At 34.7% G+C, this 16,934-nt stretch overlaps 1 protein-coding gene across 1 annotated transcript in view; it reads left to right on the forward strand.

The window, feature by feature from the left end:
- The window catches only part of LOC124369404 (cytosolic carboxypeptidase 6-like), a 101,498-nt gene that overhangs the window by 26,196 nt on the left and 58,368 nt on the right, over positions 1–16,934 (forward strand). The gene's annotated exons all lie outside the window — the stretch shown is intronic.

Raw genomic sequence — 16,934 nt, forward strand, 5'->3', positions numbered from 1 at the left:
ACAAAGGATGAATGACTAAAATAGCTTTATTTAAATATATTATGATTGATTCTTAAGCACAACTGACCTGAAATTCTTACGCTTAGTAATTAAACTTATGTAACAATGTACAGATTAGATTAAATCTAAATTAATTTAAATCGCGTAATCAATTAATAATAATGATTAATTTTATACACTTCATTTTACTAAAATACTCTCTACAAATTGTTATAAATTAAAGATATGTATTCTTTAATGAAAGCCAGCCTAATTTTTTCTAGTACATGTAATAACTTTCTCGTATTTAGGAAATATAGAAGAATCTCAAAAGGATTCCCTGTAGTGGGACTACTCTCACTAAACTGAAAAAACAAATCTTACTCGATTTTTTTAATATAGATGAAGACACAATGGAAATGAATATATGTTGATTCTTTATTAAATATCAATAAATGAAAGTACAACAATTAGTAACCAACCATATGGAAGGCTCTGATCGTTATATTACAATTCATCATTATTACTACTATAGTGAAGCTAAATCGCAATCATGTATTTTCGGAATCGCTGTTGTTTAGTAATAAATATAAATAAATAAAAGTATAAAAATATTTTTTTTTATTTCTCTACTGATTGAAAATTCTTACTATTGCATAATCATTTATTTATTGGTACTGTTATATAGAAATAAAACAGTTATATTTATAACGGAGTCTAGTGTCAAACTCAGTTTGTATAAATATTAATACAATTTATATTTTGAGAAAGCTTATCAACAATGTGGGATCAAGAAAATTCAGTTTTTGGAATAGTAAGTTTTATTCTGCTCTCGAACAGTAACATACCCAACAATTCGTAAATTTATTTTATAATTATTCTAATTCATTTGGTAAATTCCACAATTTAGGACGAAAGTTTTATAAACAATAATGTGCCTTAGGAATAAAATATACATATTTGTAAATAGTGTCTATATTTCCTTTATGATTCTGCTTATTGATTAACCTGATACAGATCCATGTAAAAAGGTTATATTAGTCCCTCCTCAAAAAGTAATTCATATTCCATTCTACTATGTACAGATGAAAATATGTTGTTCTTAAGATATACAGGGGTCACATATAAAACATTTTTAAGTTGGCTATTTAATTTTAATATCAATTTGTGTGTTAACCAATCCAAGGTATTTTGTATTGTGAAATTGATTTTGTTCACAAAATATCTTTCATTTTTATAAAATTGATTCACATAACAAACGTAATTTATAATTTCATATCATATTTTTCATCATTACCTCTGACTAAAGCTCATATATACAGTTTTTTCTGCAGTTAAACCGTTTTATTTGCCATTAACTATTGAATTGCGTTCAGTTTGAAAATTTGGTTAAAAACTTGATATATTATCAAAATTATTTTAAACGTCTTTTAAAAGCTTTGTGCTGTATACTATAACATCAAGCTGAAATACCATAACATTGTGCCAGCAGTGATGGACGTGTGGAGAAATGTCTTGTCATAATAAGTTCTGGGCGCTAGTACTAATTATTAAAAAACATAGGTCTTAATTCTCATCTATCAATCATTTTGTATTAGGTCGTTTTTAACACATGCTTTTAAATAATCAATTATATATAATAATATTATTTATTAAATGTGTATTAGTGATAATGGCCTAAATTAATATTAATAAAGATTAATGAACAAAAAGTACGTGTTCCGCAGGGAGTTAAAACCGTCTGTTATATAGGTAATGTATATATTTCAAAGGAGTGTGCGATTATTATGATCAACACTGATTGAAGTGTTAAAATTAATGACACACAAGGTTTGGAAGAACTGATTTACATCCTATTCCTTAGGTATAAATCTACACAAGTCGACCACGGAAGATCACAAAATTTAGTACCTAGCTTATCACATAAATTCATACATCAATATTAAAGCTCATAGATAGATATTATCCAGAGTACCAGACATGTTTTATTACTAACATCAACATCGTGGAGCTGCTTTAGCACCCTATAAAATAAGTACCTCTTGCACTCCGGTGACTTACGTCTAGAGATTGATCATTCATTACGTGCTCATGACCAAGGCGCTGCTTTATTACTGACATCAACATCGTGGAGCTGTTTTAGCACTCTATGAAATAAGTACCTCTTGCACTCCGGTGACTTACGTCTAGAGAATGATCATTCATTACGTGCTCATGCCCAAGGCGCTGCTTTATTACTGACATCAACATCGTGGAGCTGTTTAGCACCCTATGAAATAAGTACCTCTTGCACTCCGGCGACTTACGTCTAGGGAATGATCATTCATTACGTGCTCATGACGAAGGCGCTGCTTTATTACTGACATCAACATCGTGGAGCTGTTTTAGCACCGTATGAAATAAGTACCTCTTGCACTCCGGCGACTTACGTCTAGGGAATGATCATTCATTACGTCCTCATTGACCAAGGCGCTGCTTTATTACTGACATCAACATCGTGGAGCTGTTTTAGCACCGTATGAAATAAGTACCTCTTGCACTCCGGCGACTTACGTCTAGGGAATGATCATTCATTACGTCCTCATGACCAAGGCGCTGCTTTATTACTGACATCAACATCGTGGAGCTGTTTTAGCACCGTATGAAATAAGTACCTCTTGCACTCCGGCGACTTACGTCTAGGGAATGATCATTCATTACGTGCTCATGACCAAGGCGCTGCTTTATTTCCTCAGGTAAGTGAGAAGGTGATAATTTATCGCCAAGTATGCGTCCGTGTGCTGAACAGGCTCTCCACATTTATGGCGTAACTTTTAGGGATGTTCTATACAGATGTAACTTATTTGTTAGTTAAGAAATGCTTCTTCAATCTGAAGGAAGACGTCTACGGACATACATTTAAAAATGTTTAAATTTATTGAACTGCTTGCATATTAAAATTGGTGACTTATACAAAAATAGTTAAATACGAAATCTGTATAAGTTTCTACGGCGGTCCAGATTTGAATCTAGATCTTTCAAAATAAAGCAATTTCCACTTATATCAATACTGTAATTGCTTGGAATATTTGGATGGAGATCACGTGATTAGTTGGAATTTGGAAAAGCTGCTTTATCGATCCTCTTTCAATTCCCTTTAATCAATATATACGATAAGGTACAGACCAAAGCTATAGCAAATAAAAAAGAAATGTTTCATCCTTATAATCTCCCCTTTCTCAACTTGTTAAAAATACGTCAAGTTTCAACTGCAATCATTCTTTATTTGATTTATTGATACTATTTAACCAACATACGTAAAAACATTGATTAATTCCAATGAAAACCGTAAACAGGTAGCATTTGAATTGATCTGACTAACTTTTACGTTGTTCTCTAAAGATCAAATAAACTTTTGGTGTTGGATCTTCTTAAATTTATTTTAATCAGGAAATTTGTAATTAGTGTAACCTGATTCTATAGAGTATGTACGTAATTATGTCTTTCTAAGTATCTCCTATGTATAAGAGCAACACAGCACGCGGATCTGCCCAACCTCCTTATCGAAGCTCCGGAGCACATCTGCTCAGGGAAGTTCCACTGGGAACTGCCACCTTGAAACTCAGTTTACTCGAAAACGGTTCAAATTTCAAAATGTAATTTAATTTATTGCATAGCTTTGAATATGAGAGTCACTTCTTCCCAAATGAATGTTGTAGACGAAATTAATTTTGGATTGTTAAAATGATCGAATAATCGTATTTAGCTCCGTATTTGGGTCTTTTTCGTTTAATCGCCAGCACCTTACAAACATACTATACTTGACTGACAGTTCATTTAATCGTTTTTTTTTTTGTGTTATTAGTTCGTAGGGCAGTAGTCCAGGTACTATTTCTAGTATAAACTCGTCTTATATTATCAGTGATAAACGCGCGACTTTTATCTTTTGCCCGTAATGAAACCTGCGTTAGTTCTGTCTGAGTTTTGGGTTCAATAAAGCGTGGTGAGTTGATCTGGGCTTGGACTTTGCAAGCTCGAGTTATTTTTTTCTCTAAAAGAGCAAGCAGCGGGCAAGCATCGCGTGATCTGAGTTTTGAATAGGCAAGCTAGGGTCTTTTGTGCTGGCCCTTAAACGTAAAAGACCCCCGTATTTTCAGAATGAAGAAGTTACAAGTAACACAAATTTCAGACTTTTACAAAATATACAAAGGATACTTGTATATCATGCTAATTATCCTTTTTGATAATTATTTGTTCGACAAACAGGACACTGTTGAAATTAACCCCGATCCAAACTGTACATGAGTTGGATTTCTAAAACTTTAAATACGTACATTTTAATCCAACATCACCCCATATACTCGCCAACTTGTCCGTGTCGGTACCAACAAAACATGTTTCCGTGGTGAATTATGCAACAGCTTTAAAAAGCACAAGCGCTGCCCATTTACCTCGAGTTGAGCCCTCTTCCGCCATTGATGTAAAACAAAGGTCAGAAGCAGCTGGTGTACTTGAGAGTATAATTTGACCTACCGCCACAGCACCCGGCACCCACCTACTGTCGGTGCTGGCTGATACGGTCGGATAGGCAGGGGCCCACGCAAACTTACTCCGGCAGTACAGAGTGTAGGGGGTATTGCAACGAGCTTCCTTAGGACCTGCAATGTTCTACAATAAGCTCAGCTGAATGTTCTACAAGTGGGATGAAACAGTCACGCAAGGAACAGTGCTTCACCCTATGTTTTTTAAGACATTATTTATTATAGAAACTTTGATAATTCATTGACGGTATGTTGACACATCCATAGGCCTTAAAACGTCGCATTGTTCATTTAGTATCAGATCATTTGTGGCTCTAACAGTATGATTTCATTAACTGATGCCTTTGTAAAATACGTTTGGTTTTTGACAAAGGGTTCATTTATGGCATTGCGAGTTGTGTAATGGTGAGAAATTACATTAAAAAATACTATGTGTTCCAAATTATGCAAATTATAGTGAATTGATTTTTTTAAACTATCTACATTTATTACGTTATTTATATGTTCAATGCGCAAATTGGTAAAATGTGTATTGCTAAAAAAACGTGGATTTAAAGTTTTAGTGATCGATAAGAACTGGGGCATTTTTTTCACCCGGCATTTAGTAAATGATAAATTGAACGATCATAAGAATGAAATAATGCACAAAATAATTAAATAATACATGTATATGGTGCACTTGTGTGACAAGAGATGAAACCAAACAGCATTCATGTGCTATGGATTACTAAAATAATTGATGGTTGATTCTAATAAATAACTCATAAAAAATTGTATTCATTATTGGCACTATATCATGGTAAAACACACCTTCATGTGCTTATATTGTATCAAATAAATAACAGACTAGAAAATAATTTAAACTAAAGTAAATACAGACGAAATCAGCAAAATGTTATCCCTGATTTTATTAAATGAAAATCAAGACTTTATTGTCAAACTTGTCTGATGTTGAGTTCATGTGGAAATTTAATACCAATTGGCAGGATTGCTCAAGTGTTTTTAGATAAACTGGACTTGAATTTTATTGCAGGATAATTAAACAAATAAATAATTGCTATAGCGTACAGTAAAATAAAGAACGTCTTATTTTACCAGATGAACTAATTAAAAACACTGCCTTTTTATATAGTAAAACAATTAATGAGGATAAACAGTTTCATTACTACTCTCAAAAGTGACCTATTTCGGGGCGAGATTGCATTTACGCGCGTGGCAAAACCAAGCGTGTAAAATGCTTTCGAGCCCCTCTATAGAACTTTCGAGACGAGTTTTGAATACTATGCAAAAAAGCACACGAAATATGTTAAAAGATTATTTGACATTTCATTGCTTAGTAATTGTTCTTACATAAGGAAACGTAAAACTATTTTATAAGATATCTTTGATGTTGATATCAGCTGTTTGAACATAAAACTGTCAAAGATGTGCACATAGAGAAAGAATTGTTTACATATCGAAATTATTTTTTGGGAGAGGGAAAATCAGCTTAGATGTGTAAGAAACAATGACTTTCGTAGATCTCAGCTGTATTTGAAAATATCCTTTACAATGCAACGTGATGAAAATAATCACGTATAATGCATAGACGAAGTCCAAAATTACTACTAATTAAAATGAAAAATGTCTTTATTTATAATGGCGAGGATAGGACTCAAAAGTCCTCTCTTCCATTTCACCTAATAAGTAAAATCAAATATAAGAATTTCTCAGCGTAAAGAGTATTGATTCCTTGATGCGATTATCAATGTAATAATGAATAATTAATGGATCCTTGTTGAAACATGCCAACACTCTACATGGGTAATATGCTAAGTGGTCTATTCCCCCGTAATATGTTTGCAGTGTACGCGATGCACTATTCTTACTCATAACTTGCAGTGTGTAGAGCGGAAATATTGAATATTTGTTGATCGTAAATGTACCCCTGTGGGGCTGCTGTACGAGAAAACCGATTTATCCCATAATTCGCTTTCCTATCCTGACACGTACTGCAGTACATCAGAGCAGAAAACCGTTTACATTTTAAGATTTGCCTTAAAAACGTTTTGAAAGCCGTGGGGCAACAAATTAAAAATTTAATTTAACAATCATCATATTAATACTAACTCTATTTATGCTTATTAATCAACTGATTATTTGTTGATCGTAAATGTACCCCTATGAGGCTGCTGTACGAGAAAAACGATTTGTCCCATAATTCGCTTTCCTATCCTGACACGTACTGCAGTACATCAGAGCAGAAAACCGTTTACATTTTAAGATTTGCCTTAAAAACGTTTTGAAAGCCGTGGGGCAACAAATTAAAAATTTAATTTAAAAACCATCATATTAATACTAACTCTATTTATGCTTATTAATCAACTGATTATTTGTTCACTTAACATTATAGTATTATACTATAATACTACTGCCTCTGTATTTATTTTTACATCATTCTGTTATTTCCCGGCTACTAACTGTAACTGTATAAATATATTTGTGAAAACAATATGAATTCATATATGAATACGTACATATAGATAATATTCAGAGAATAGTTCCTAAAAGAATTGCCATTAATTTATTCAATAAATTACACATTTGTGCACACAGGTCACTTCCACGTTTTAAATGAAGAGAATAAATAAATAAATAAACATGCCTTTTATTTCAAGCGATTATCAGATACATCTGTTTTTCATAATAACTCACGTCAACATGATACAATATATTTAGACACTAAACTTATTTAAAACAGTTAAAATTACAAAGTTAAAAGTATAAAACGTTCATTCCAGTGAAAAGCGGTGCTTCTTTAGCTGAAGTTTAAAATGGCGACCTTTAAGCAATTTAAGGTCACAAGGGAGACCGTTGTACAACTTTGGATCAAAATGGGAAAACCCCCTTCGACCAATCTCCAACCTCACTTTGTTAAAGTGAAGTTGGTCACTCTGCCGAGTGTTGCGGCAAACGATCTCAGCACGACTGCACAGCCTTTCTGCCAGGTACCGTGGCTCCCGCTGGAACAGTACATTGTTTATAAGGCAGCAAGTCTGCATCCTACACACGGCATCCATGGTCATGAGTCCTGCAGCATCTCGAAAGGGTGACACGTGATCTCTTCGACAGAGCCCGTATACAAATCGAATTGCAGTGGTTTTGCATTCTTTGAATTCGTTCTGCGTCTTCCTTTGAGATGCTATTGCCGTATGCAGGAAAACAGTAATAAAAAATTGGCAACACGACAGAGAGGACAAGACGCAGCTTAACGAACTCCGGAAGGACGGATCTCAGCGCATACATGCCTCGCAGTCTCCCCAGTGCTCTCTGAGAAACATACGACACATGGTCAGAAAACCCCAGCCCACTGTCCAGCACAACGCCAAGCGTCTTTACAGTGTCACTTACACTCAAGTTTTCATTGCCAATCCTGATTTGCACGTTGCTCTCTTTGATACACTGCACCTGAGCCGCTGATGCTATGTAGAGAACCGTGCATTTTTTAGCGTTCAGCTTAAGACCATGTCTCCCCGACCACACTCGCATGCTCTCCAAATCTGAATTTACGTTAGCAATAGCCTCCTCCAACCCATTTAACCCAAATGGCATATGCAACTGGCAATCATCGGCATACAGATGGACTTTGCAGTGGCGCACACAGTTGTCCAGATCTGATGTGTACAATGTGAAGAGTACCGGGCCTAGACAACTTCCTTGCGGAACGCCCCTAGCTTTCACCAGAGGAGAAGAAGTCATCGTACCCATCCTCGTCATCTGTTGCCTCTCAACAAGATATGACCTAAACCAGTTTAGTGCATTATCCCCGAAACCAAGAAACTTCATTTTTGCAAGCAATAAAGAATGGCTGATTGAGTCAAAAGCCTGGGAGTAGTCAAGCATGACTAGTAAACTACACCTACTCGTGGATCAAAAAGTATAGGAACTCGAGTTTGAAAGTTAACCACAAAGTAACTAGCAGAGCTAAAATAACGCAAGTTAACTAAAAATTTAACTTTTTTATTTCTTCGTTTAGACATACAAAGAAAATAATTTAAACAATACTTCCAGTTTTCATGTTGATAAAGGCGACTGGTTTGGGTAGACTGACGATTTGCGCGTTCAAACGAACAAGCTCATTTAAATATGTTCAAAGTTAAACGTTTTAAATAGTTGTTTCCTAAATTACACTGAAAAGGTAATAACTTTAACCGCTGAATATTTTAAACCAACCGGTCAAGAATTAAAGTTAAAGAGGTAATTCAATAACAACTTGTTTTGTAAAATTCAAAACCTACATGATCAAACACAATACACTTGTGCCTATTTTTATTAAAAAATGTGTCTTAACCAGAATACAAGTCGTTGTTGTTGACAAAACTAGAACTTATTGTTTGTTAATGATTTACTTTGCACGTTTGACGCAAAAATAAACAACCTTTGAAACGATGACTCCTACTTTTATAGCTCTACGGGTTAGTTTGTGGTTAATGTTGAAAGTTAGGAATTTAATTTATGATCTTGGAGTAAAACCGAGGATTGAACTATATTTTTAAGAGAACTTAAACAATATTTCCGTTCTTAATATTGTTTGGTTACGTTCCATGCATGCGCTAACCTTGAAAATGGTGAAGACGCTTTGAAATTAACGTATATATATATATATATATATATATATATATATATATATATATATATATATATACATATATATATATATATAGATGAACAGGTGAAATCTTTATCATATTACGCTTGCCCTACTCATAGTAACAATGGAAACCTAGCATGGATCATCTTTAATACAGTTAAGCCTCTAAATAAAAAACAATTAAGTAATTCTACATAAAATCCAACAAAACAGGATATTTTATACAAATTCAATCCATCAGGATAAAATAAGTGGGAATTAATCGGATGTTACATCAAGATAAGAATCGGGTTTAGAAAGGGTTTAATATTTTAAGAGATTGGGATTGCGATTACTCACGCTATCGTGACTACCCACTAACCACCACCCACCCTTTTCAATAGTGGTCACTAACCTGGTATTGTTTTACATATTACATCGTGTTAGCTGTTATTTGCTATACCACGAATAGTTCAATCGATTTAAGAGATTTCTAGAATCTCACAACCAATGTACAATTTGATATATTACACCTGGGTAGACGGTTATTTGTTTTACCACGAATCACTCAATCGATTGTAAGAGATGCCTAGATTTCCACTACAAAGGTTCAATTTAATACTTTTCACCGGGTTATACAGTTATTTTTTGACCATGAATCACTCAATCGATTGTAAGAGATGCCTAGATTTCCACTACAAAGGTTCAATTTGATACTTTACACCGGGTTATGCCGTTATTTTTTTGACCATGTATCACTCAATCGATTGTAAGAGATGCCTAGATTTCCACTACAAAGGTTCAATTTAATACTTTACACCGGGTTATACCGTTATTTTTTGACCATGGATCACTCAATCAATTGTAAGAGATGCCTAGATTTCCACTACAAAGGTTCAATTTGATACTTTACACCGGGTTCTACTGTTATTTTTTGACCATGGATCACTCAATCGATTGTAAGAGATGCCTAGATTTCCACTACAAAGGTTCAATTTGATACTTTACACCGGGTTATACCGTTATTTTTTTACCATGGATCACTCAATCGATTGTAAGAGATGCCTAGATTTCCACTACAAAGGTTCAATTTTATACTTTACATCGGGTTATACCGTTATTTTTTGACCATGGATCACTCAATCGATTGTAAGAGATGCCTAGATTTCCACTACATAGGTTCAATTTGATACTTTACACCGGGTTATACCGTTATTTTTTGACCATGAATCACTCAATCGATTGTAAGAGATGCCTAGATTTCCACTACAAAGGTTCAATTTGATACTTTACACCGGGTTATACCGTTATTTTTTGACCTTGAATCACTCAATCGATTGTAAGAGATGCCTAGATTTCCACTACAAAGGTTCAATTTGATACTTTACACTGGGTTATACCGTTATTTTTTGACCATGGATCACTCAATCGATTGTAAGAGATGCCTAGATTTCCACTACAAAGGTTCAATTTGATACTTTACACCGGGTTATACCGTTATTTTTTGATCATGAATCACTCAATCGATTGTAAGGGCCGCCTATCGTCCACATCAAAGGACGCTAACCCGGTGCCGTGTGGTCAGAGGCAAAGTAATCTAACTTTACTTTTTCAGTCAGTTTAAACTGTTAATGAATAGTCATTTACCTCATTTAAATAGTTAGTTATTAAAAAGTGCAAACTATATTAAAAAGGGCCTTTGTTTAATTAATTTGGATGTTTCACACAATCATAACATTCTGAAACCCCTTTTAGATTCCCGTTGTTTCAATTTCATAATGTTTACAATCTAAGTTAAGTCTTTGGTTAACCGATATTTTTCCATAAAGATGCTGTTTATTCCATTTTAAATTCGCCATAAAGACAGGAAATGATCAAATAATAAAGAGCACTTTTGTAAACCATAATTAATGAAATACTTTTATTACAAATTATTAATAGTCCTCTACAATGTTCGTATAAATATTAATAATTATCAGTTTTATATACAGGGCGCTGCTTATTTCAAGCCCCCAAATAAATAACATCATGTTTTGTATTGAACTTTACTTTTAATTGAAACAGAGATAAAAATGTCTAAATTGGTTACAAGATTTGGGTTTGAATTTGGAATCAGTTTTTACTTATATTGATAAGTTACTATTTATTACATTTTACTACTTAAAAACTTTGAGCTACCGTTCTTATCCCTGATTTTAGTCCAATGTACGCCTAAAGATTTCTTGATAATATACAGGAGCTTGAAATCAAAAGAATTTAAAGCATTTTGAAAAATATACATTCTAAAGGTGAGTGTATAAATTTTTGAGCAGGATATACTCTCTAAACCAATAAAAAAGTAAAAAATATTTAAAATATGTTTTCAACATTTCATAAGGTTTTTGTTTTGAATAAGGAACCTTTCATCAAATAAAATAGAATGGTTGCACCCACAAGAAAAACTGAGAAAGTGTATTATAGTATAAAAATAAAATGTAATTATTTTTGAAAATTGATTTTAAAAGATTCTAAGGATTAAATGGTAATCCGTATTGGTCTTAATAGTATCTCCAATACGCCATAAAATCTGACCTAATTAGGGATTCATACATACCTCATACCTATAGCTAAGACTCTGAAGCAACATGAGAACCTACACGATCCCCTTACAGTCCTAATTGCTAATATTACTGACACCTACCTTCATTAGCACCTTCAAAAATGAGTCATCCTAGCAAAAAGTAAGGTATGAAATGTTTTTCATATTTTGACGATAATTTTATGTTAAAAAATTGTAAAGTTCAACATCAATTTAATCAGCAGCACAAGTATGATTCTATATTAGTAAAAGCTTCATTTGAAATCATGCTGTTATAGGAATATTTTGCTTACCAAAATGAGCTGGGCTCTATTAAAAGCTTAAGTAGGTATGATTTGTTTATTTTAACCTAGTTTGTGATTATGTGTTAGGTTAGTTATTTACCTGAAGAAGAGATCAGATTGCAGATCTCGAAAAGTAGTGTTTGCTGATATTTTTGTCACTGAACGATGGCAAATGTCCGGAAAATCCTGTTTCCTTCACAAAAGCTTAGGAGCTCCCATTTTAGAAAATATTGTTTGAATTAAGTGTACCTACTTAAAAACGTTTAATTTTTTATTTAAAACTTTATAGGGGTTCGTTTTTTTAAATATGTTCTAAAACCTGTCTGTTCTAAAAGTAGTCTTACTTTGGCATACTGAATGTAATGTAGAAGTTTATCGTATGGGTTCGGATACGTTCTGTAAAAAGTAGCATGTGTCAATCTTCACTGATGAAACACACACTAATTCAGAGTGTCTTTGAAACATTGCAATCAAGAATGTAGGGCCGAGGATTGAATCCGGAGCTGACGGGCCAGGACGAGGGATGGTACGGGCACCCCTTATTTGGAGGGGACTGGTGGGTGACTCAGGGGCGAGGGTAGTCTTTGGGTCAACGTCCCTTGTAAGGCGGCTATTTTATTTTACAAATGCCTGCAAAACTTTCTGAGGTTTATTAAACCAACCTAGAGGAACGATTGACTTCGAATTCCTCATAAAACACAAGAGACGGGTCTGAACTTTTGTCAGGAGATATTATTGCTTTCCGCTGGGTCTGCTATTCAATAGTAACCATCCTCCAATATTTTAATTTGCCTCGGTTGAAACACATTTATGTAAAAGTATCGTTAATGAAGGTGAAATTAAAAATTAAAATAATATTTTATTGTTGAAAAAGGAGAGACCGATCCCTTTTTAATCCTTGCTCTGCCCGTCCTCATTGGCCACTGGCCTGTGCGAGGATGTTTTAGGGAGAGAGTCGATACAGTACAAGGCCGATGGTACTGATAAAAAGTGATAAGGTCACAGATGGGACTTCAACCTGCGCTATCTCTAACTCAGACCCTAAGTACAACGTCTTTTTATCGCTCGGCTATCGGCATTCTCAATGCAGATGTATATTATGTATTGTGCTGTCTAATTGTTTTAACACAATTCATAAAGTACATAATAATTTAGTTAGTCATTGTTATGTAGGGAAACGTAATGAAGTGTAAGTATAGTTAGAAAAAGGTACAGTCGCTTCTTTGCTTTATCGTGTTAGTTTTTAGGTTCAATCCTATGATGTCATGAAAGTCATATTAGTTTTCAGGTTCACACAGTGTCGAATCATTTGAACGCAATTCGATGGAGTATTTTCTGCCTTACTGCAGAGAGGCAACTTCAGTCAAGAGAAGTTAAATCGAAAATGCCACACCTGAATCGTAAGATTGTAATTTGTGTAAACAGTATTCTGTCTTTTAAATAGGCAAACTTACACGAAATTAATTTTTTCTGTTCTATTTATTTGTTTTTGATTTTGTAATATTATCGAGGAATGAATTCTAATCCCACCTCAATAGAGACTTTTTTCTACTGTATTAAATAAATAACTTTATTTTCTAAACTCAGATTAAGCTTAACAGAATGTTCTTTTTTAGAAGTTTATCGTTGATGATGAATGATTTGAAACGATAAGATTTCTAATTTTGATTCTGTAATGTTATCGAGGAATGAATTCCAATCCCATCTCAATAGTGACTTTTTTCTACTCTATTAAATAAATAACTTTATATCCTAAACTCGATTAAGCTTAACAGAGTATTCTTTTTTAGAAGTTTATCGTTGATGATGAATGATTTGAAACGATAAAATTTCTAAGAAGGTAAGTGTCCTAACCCTTATCGGACTAGCTATTGAAGATTTATTCAACGGGTTGACAGTTACAATTATTTATGTGCGGCACGTCAATTTAAATCTACTTTTTTCATGCCACCTCCATGAGAAGTAGCTTACAGATGAATGAATGGATTTATTAAGGGCCCGACATGTCATTCTTAAAATCGTGGCGTTGTCTGTCCGTTTGAGTAATAACTCTTGATAGAACGGTTCTAGAGACTTTAATCTTGGAGGACTTTAAAGGTTTTGGGGTCAAAAGATCCAAGGGCAGTTCATCTGTATGTGTGATAACTCTTGATATAGAACGGTTCTAGAGACTTAAAGCTTAATATATAGTTTTGCCTTGCTTCAAGAATGAACTCTATTGATTTTGGGTCAAAAGATCCAAGGGCAGATCATCCTTCTGTGTGATAACTTTTGATAGAACGGTCTTAGAGACTTTAATCTTGGTATATAGTTCAATCTTGCTCCAAGCTCGAACTCTATTGATTTTGGAGTCAAAAGATCCAAGGGTGGTTCATCCGTCAGTGTGATAACTCTTGATAGAACGGTCCTAGAGACTTTAATCTTGGTATATAATTCAATCTTGCTCCAAGCTCGAACTCTATTGATTTTGGAGTCAAAATATCCAAGGGTGGTTCATCCGTCAGTGTGATAACTCTTGATAGAACGGTTCTAGAGACTTAAAGCTTAATATATAGTTTAGCCTTGCTCCAAGAATGAACTCTATTGATTTTGGGGTCAAAAGTTCCAAGGGCAGTTCATTCTTCCGTGTGATAACTTTTGATAACTTTTCTACTTTTTCCATGCCACCTCCATGAGAAGTAGCGTACACATGAATGAATGGATTTATTAAGGGCCCGACATGTCATTCTTAAAATCGTGGCGTTTGTCTGTCCGCTTGAATAATAACTCTTGATAGAACGGTTCTAGAGACTTTAAGCTTCGTATATAGGTTGGCCTTGTTCTAAGAAAGAACGCTATTTAACTTGAGGTAAAAGATCCAATGGCAGTTCTTCCATCTGTGCGATAATGTTTTTGTTACGTGAGGTACGGTCGTTTGGTACTCCGTTTTATAGGTTTGGGCGAAGTTAGAATCATTGAGCACTTTCTACGGCGTGAGAATTTTTGGACTCAAGAAACCAAGGTTAGGTTACGAATGTCTATAAAGAGTTGGAGGGAAATTAAAAGCCTAAGGTTGGATTTTTAGGTCCCGATGAAACGAAATGAATAAGGTGGAAAATGAACATTTTTAGTGAGACTTCCATTCACACTACGTGTCACCGATCTTCGTTCTGGCAATGGCATCTAACCAATAGAACTCTTGGGAAACCAAGTGTCCATAATTTCTTTATGTCTGAACATGAAACATTCAAGACGATTGAGGTTTCAAAGAAAAAGCTAATTTTACGTAGTCATCTCACATGTTATTGTCAGAGTCCGCAAACATTTTCCAAAGTCGTCGTCGGTAACATGTACATCGCTCATAGCGTTTACCACGTCAGTGCATATAATTACCAGATCACCTTCTCCAAAGAAGAAAGAGACTGATTCAGAGACATTGGTCCTCTTGTACGAAAGGTGTACACTGGAACTCTTGCACCAAACGTTTCTCTTGATAGATAGTGACCATACAGAAGTTTATACGGAAACAAGTCGAAACAGTATGGCAAACTGAAAGACCAGGTATTAGAAGCTTCTATAATTCTATTAAATCTATTGCAATAAGCTCAAAGAACTTCTATTCGAGAAAGCAATTTTGTCTGCTTGGCCTGACTATTATATCTTTGTAACCTTCTGGTTCATATTCTAGACAACAGCAGCGTAATCAAGATGGCTTTTGATCAATAACCTGTTAAGACAGGCAAAAATCTTTGATTTGAAAAGTCAGGTTAGCCTCATCACAACACTCTACCTAGTTCCTCAAAGATTTCGAACAACACTGCTTGCGCGTTTGGAGAAGATCAGTTTAGAATGTATGAGACCATCAAGCTCCTGAGGTCTTGATGAATTAAAACTATTTTGATGATTAAATTATTGAAATTTAACGAGAAATACAACGAAATGAAAATTGGCTTTGCTACAAGCAAAGCTAGGACTATTAAGTTCTCTCTTCCACCCATCCTCGATCCTCGTATATTGGGGGCTTTGATCTAGTCATTACTTTATAAAATCTTCGAAACCGAACACTATTTTGCGGATAGTAAAACTATACAATAATGCAACTTAAAAGTATAGAATAAATAGGAGAAGTGATATCGCGTTATAAAATGAATTTTGAAGTAGCAGACTATCTGATTATCGGGATCAAGATAGCGTACCGGATCGCCAAGCAACGCCCGTCAACAAAACACAGATCCAGCGGGCGCCGGTGTGTGTTCCGTACAGTGTTGTGTTTTATAAGATTTCTGTAGTGGCTGGCAACCGCGCATGGTCAATAATCTGCCGTAGAAGGCCGAGTATTGCCGAGCTTCCCCGAGCAAGACCGCTCCGCCTCGTTCTCCGCTCGCTACGAGAACAGCATGTATCAATTTATGAATCACCCCTCAGGGCCATTGACCTTAGTACACCCCTCCTATGGTCGTTTGATTCACTAGCTACCCTTTTAAATAAGGGGTATCCCTCTATAGATTACTTTTGCTTTCAGGCTGCCAAATAGAGCGAGGAAGCCGGCTTTCTGTAAAAAAAAAACAACTACCTACTGTCGTCCTGCTAGTGCAAAGTCTGTGTTCTTATCCGTCCGTTCTGAGAGTAAATCTGAGGAATCATTCACTCTACATGTCAAGTTATATCGGAATATATATGTGTACTATGAGTACAGATGCACCTATAGAGTTTTTGCTGAGTAAAGTAAATTTTATCGTTTTTATCCCATGACAAAATACAGCTATACAAGAAAGAGGATTATTGAGATATGGATTCTTTCTATATTTTTTCATTGTATATACACACACAGTGTTAAAGTCCCCCCCCCCCATTAATTTTCCTATGAATAGAGGTGAAATTATTTACTTTGGGGCAGGTTTATATGACCAACCGAAGAGTGTTCTTCTTACGTATATACATTTTTGGCCACGTCTCCAAAAATGGGATAGTTTGGAGGAAAATCA

This window comes from Homalodisca vitripennis, chromosome X, assembly GCF_021130785.1.
Source record: "Homalodisca vitripennis isolate AUS2020 chromosome X, UT_GWSS_2.1, whole genome shotgun sequence".
Lineage (NCBI taxonomy): Eukaryota > Metazoa > Arthropoda > Insecta > Hemiptera > Cicadellidae > Homalodisca > Homalodisca vitripennis.